This window comes from Rattus norvegicus, chromosome 6, assembly GCF_036323735.1.
Source record: "Rattus norvegicus strain BN/NHsdMcwi chromosome 6, GRCr8, whole genome shotgun sequence".
Classification (NCBI taxonomy): Eukaryota; Metazoa; Chordata; class Mammalia; order Rodentia; family Muridae; genus Rattus; species Rattus norvegicus.
In genome coordinates this window covers 77,276,424-77,281,956 of record NC_086024.1, presented here as the reverse complement: position 1 = coordinate 77,281,956, position 5,533 = coordinate 77,276,424, and positions in this window count along the sequence as shown.

Genomic DNA, 5,533 nt, shown 5'->3' with positions numbered 1-5,533 from the left:
TTCAGTACAGAAATTTGAAGCCAGTCAGATGTTTTCTTTCTATTCTTAAGGTGATGTTTATTTGACTTCCCAGATATTGAAGAATTCTCTATTTTAAAAAAAAATCTTGAAACCTTATAAAACCATTAGGATTTGTCTCTATTTTGATTAGACAGTAGTCTTGTTTTGTTCCTTACCTCAGAAGTGTTCTCATGTATGATCCTCTAGAACATATGTGTTCCCTGATGTTGGCAGGACACACCCTATTGGTTCTGGGATTGATAGTCTCCTTAATCCATTTCTTGGATATACCTAATACATAAATGTGCTGTTCCACATGCAGTCTATAAGTAAACTTAGAATAATGCATTTATGCATATTATACATTCATTTATGTATCCCTATCATATAAGTGTGTACCATATATTCAATATCTTAGATTAAAGACTCTTGTAAAGCTAGGGCATGGGTGTGTGGTTATCCCTTTAATCTCAGACTCTGTAGGCAGGGGTAGCTGAATCACTGGTTCCAGGGCAGCCTGGTTTATATAGAGTTCCAGGACAGTCAGGACTAACTACATAGAGAGATCCTGTGTCAAAACAAAAACACTAAAAAAAAAAAAAAACCCAAACCACCAAATAAGTCCTTTTACTTTTCTAGCGTCTGTTAGATTCTGTGTGTTTAGTGTGTTTATCCCCAGCCATTACCCTTTCTGGAATGATTTTTCAGAAGAACCTTGTTTGTTCTCTCAGTTCTAAGTTTTGCCGTGATTTTCTAACATTTTATGGATTTCGGTGCATCCTCTTTCACTCTCATTTTTTACCATTTTATTTTTAAACCCTTGTTGCAAATGCTTGCTTATTTCAGTTAGTTCTGCTTTGTGTGTGTGGACAGAATTCCATGCTGGATTCTTCCTGTTTCCATTGTCTCCAGCCTGGCTCTGCCATGGGAAGCTTCGTGTGCATTTCTCTGTTTGCTCTGCTATGGTTTAGATGACTTTTAAAGGCCCCTCCCTGTAATATCTCATTTCATGTCCTCTAATTTATAACGTGAGGGAGGCTGTTGCTGCTTTCTCTAATGTGAGGAAGTGGCAGGGTCTTGGGTATGAGCAGGAGGAAAGGGAGATCATGTGGTCTTGGCTGTTGTCTCAGTTTGACCCTCATTGTGGAGATAAAACACTGACCAAAAGCAACTCGAGGAGGAGAGGGTTCATTTCACCCTCCATCATGGAGGGAAGTCAAGGCAGGACTCTGGAGCCTGAAGGAACTGAAGCAGAGGCAGTGGAGGAGTGCAGCTTATTGGCTTGCTTCCCAAGGCATGCTCAGCCTGCTTCCTTACACCGCCCAGGAGCACCTGCTCAGGGGTGGCACGATCTACAGTGAGCCGCATCCTCTAACATCAACCATCAGTCATAGGCTTGTCCATGGGCCTTTTCTACCTCGGGTCCCCTCTTCCCAAATGACTCCAGCTTGTGTGAAATTGGCATAAAACCCAGAACTCTGGCTTTCCTTGCTCTCTCCCATATGTACTGCGTGTTGTTGAGGAGCTCATGGTGTCTTTTGGATCGAATGATCAAATGGAGAGTCCTCACTCTGCTCCTGTATTTAATTTTGTTTTGCTATGACAAATATGTTGCAAACCAACTTCCAGGTCAGGGAGATCTGTTTGCTCACAGACACAGAAGAGAAGCTGATCATGGCAGGGAGAACATGGCAAGTCCAACTTATCTCAGTGTCATGGCTGGACAGGTCATGGGGAATACTAGCTCTCCGCTGCCTTTCTTCTTTGCCTGTTTTTGTTACCATGAAGCCTCCAGCATATGCGTTGGTGCTGCCCACATTCAGGATGCTGGTTCACACACCCCACGTCTGGCCCTTTCACTCAGTTTATCCAGTCTGAACACATCCTCATAGATACACTCAAGCGTATGCTTCTAGCCAAGTAAGACACCCTCGGCAAGCTTTCATCAACCCTGTTGTTTATGCCCACTTTCTTTTTTTTTTTTTTTTTTTTTTTTTTTTTATTAACTTGAGTATTTCTTATATACATTTCGAGTGTTATTCCCTTTCCCGGTTTCCGGACAAACATCACCCTCCCCCCTCCCCTTCCTTATGGGTGTTCCCCTCCCAAACCTCCCCCCATTGCCACCCTCCCCGCATAGTCTAGTTCACTGGGGGTTCAGTCTTAGCAGGACCCAGGGCTTCCCCTTCCACTGGTGCTCTTACTAGGATATTCATTGCTACCTATGGGGACAGAGTCCAGGGTCAGTCCATGTATAGTCTTTAGGTAGTGGCTTAGTCCCTGGAAGCTCTGGTTGCTTGACATTGTTGTACTTTTGGGGTCTCGAGCACCTTCAAGCTCTTCCAGTTCTTTCTCTGATTCCTTCAACGGGGGACCTATTCTCAGTTCAGTGGTTTGCTGCTGGCATTCGCCTCTGTATTTGCTGTATTCTGGCTGTGTCTCTCAGGAGCGATCTACATCCGGCTCCTGTTGGTCTGCACTTCTTTGCTTCATCCATCTTGTCTAATTGGGTTATGCCCACTTTCATATGTTTCTCCTAACCACAGTCTGCCAGGAGAAGAAAGTTAATGTTGACCATGCAGCTTGCTTCCCTCCAGACTGGTGTTGTCATTAAGCTTTTTTGTGTTACTATAACAAAATTCCTGAAACTGGTTTCTTTATATAAAAAAACAAAAGACAAAAAATCCTTATTTAGCTTACTGTTTTGGAGACTGGAAATCCAATTCTTTTCTTTTCTCTCCTCTCTCCCCTCTCCCCCCTCTCTCTCTGTCCTTGACTTCTGATGAGGACCCTAGGGTAGAAAAACAACAAGATAGCTCTGTGAAAAAAAAAAAAAAGAGAGAGAGAGAGAAATCCCTTAGGGTAGACTCACTTTGTGACAATCTACTCTCTCCCATTTTGAGGACAGTATTCACCCCTTCTGCTGGCAGCGCCCATGTGGACTTGGACTGATGTCATCTGAAGAGTTGCCTCACCACCTTAGTGCTGCCACACTGGGAGCCTGTCTTCTGGCATTCCGCAACTGGGGGAGAGGCAGTTAAATGAGATCTACCTGATTGCACTCTTGTATCAATGAGAATTCTCAGTACTTTAATAAAGTCAGTAGTTTGAACTCTCAGGCAAGGGGAATGAGGATTCAGGAATGAATTTGTGCAGTTTTTTCCTCTTTGCTCCAATACGTACCTGTGTGAAGGTTATGACATTAGGTCACTTGGACGTTTTGTTGCTATTGTGCAGTTTCCAGTGCCCTTTGTTCTTTAGGAATCAGGAGCTAAGAATTTAGCCAGGGCCACCTACATTCTCACATCTCACCATGACCACAAGGATGTTTATAATAAACCTACAGAGTTCTCTTTACTTTGGCTTGAATAGTTTGATTTTAAGAAGGTTAAAGATGAGAATAAAAATCAGTTCACACAACAGTTGTCAAGCTGTAGACCTACAGTGAACAAATGCTCTGACGAAACAGCAACTTCTGATGAAAACACTGATTTTGTTGTTGTTGTTGCTGTTGTTGTTCTAGAATATTTAGATTTATCTATCTGGGGATATAACAGGGCCCATTAGAACCTGGTCATTTCAGAATCTCCATCTCAAGGAGGCTTGTATTCGCTACCAGACAGTGTCAAGCGTGGGTGGTTCTTGGGAAGCCATTTCTTCCAGAAGGTGTGACAGCTTGAGACAGCAGAGAGAGAGAGAGAGAGAGAGAGAGAGAGAGAGAGAGAGAGAGAGAGAGATGTGTGCAGCTCCCTGGAGGGGACAGACCAGTGTGTCAGACTGTGGCACTGTCCCCTATGTGAGTAATTGTTAACACAATTAAGAGATGGCACACCTAGAGGACAGGACAGGACTGGCTGTGGGGAATAGGGGTGGGACAGAGAAAGAGGATTGCCAAACTCAAGCTACAGGAGAAGACGGAATTCACTATCAGACTTCCAAGTGCATAAGTGTCCCCATTGTGACCGGTATGTTCAGAGTGTTGACTGAGGCCCTTTCCGGTCCCATGTCCCTGAAGCAATCTTCTGGTTCCAGCAAAGGTCTCCCTGTGTAGACAGAAACTGCAGAAAACACATAGGTTTAAAGTGTTTCTGAGTCTTTCACGGTGATTTCTCATGGTAATGAGAGGCACAGATTACCATTTGGTTTTCCCCTGAACACAGTGAGAAAAGATTGTTACACCAACCTGAATAATTCCAGTCTGTGTGACAATTCTATTTCTCACTTTAAATTAACATATCACCACCCTATGCTTGCTCAGGTCCTCTGGACATTTTAGTCAGTAGGATTCAGTTCTTTCTCGTCTGATTGCCCCTGGACACGGACAAGCGTAAGCCAGCCACCTTCCTGAAAACTCTTAATTCTACTTCCACCTCACATCCTCTGTTTATTTCTACATCAAACACAGTTAGTTTGGCTAATTTATCTGTATTACAATGTGTTAGGACCAGATAAAACTCAAGACACCTAAGAGAATCAGCAGTAAAATTCTTTGGGATCTCATTTCTGCCTCTACTTGGAAGTCTTCAAACAGAAAGAGTAGCTTGGGGAAACTGAGGCAGGTTCTTTTAATAGTTTTGCAGAGATCATTTAAATTTTAGGACCAATGTGTCCTTTCTGAGGTGAAATGCCCTTTATACTACATTCTCTGCCTGGTATGAGGGCACAGGGAATGTGAGGAGAGGGAGAGGTAAGAGTCTGGTAAAGCCTGGAAGAGAGAAGGGCCAGGGTTTCCAGAGCTCTGTCTCAGACATCACAACAGCTCTCCCTTGCTGTGGTCTATTTACCTCTTGCTCACCTATTCTGAAAAGTCAGGAACGGTAAAGGACCACATCTGAACGATTTCAGATCCTGAGAATTTGTTGTTGTTATTGTGTTGAACAGAAGTTGGATGTCCATTATAAAGACTGCTCCATAGAAAGAGAATCCCGATTGTGAAATTATGAAGGGAGCTGTGTTAGCTAACAAGACCAGGACTGATCGTTTAATCAAAAAGTTGGATGAAGCATGAAATTTGTTTAAGAACTAGCCATAAAAGCAACCCCAAATGCATGTGTACCTGTAACGTTTTGCATTAAATTAAGATGTCTAAACGTGCTCATTTGCATAGAATTGATAGGACTCCCAGATTCTGTTTTGAGAGCAAGTCTGCTGCTCACAGCCTCACTCTACCTTCCCTGTGCAAACAACACAGTGTGCTGTCTAAATTGGAGCTAGTTAACAGAGAAGGGAGAAAAAAAAAAAAACCCTAAAAATGATTGATAGAACCAGGAACGGAATCTACCCAGCCTATCACCACACTTTCCAGAGGGACTTTGGGAAGCCAGTTTTACAAACACACAGACTTATGGTGGTAGAAGCAACATTCACTCTGGTGTTTAAATCTTCAAATGATATTAAAGAAAATACATTGTTACAGCAACAAGCCAACAGTGTTGTAAGAAATGTTCTCTAGAAGTAGGACACTCTGGCACTGACTGCCACAAAGCGACCCACAGTGAGCCCCGGGGCCCGCCATTAGCAAGGGGGGGCAGAC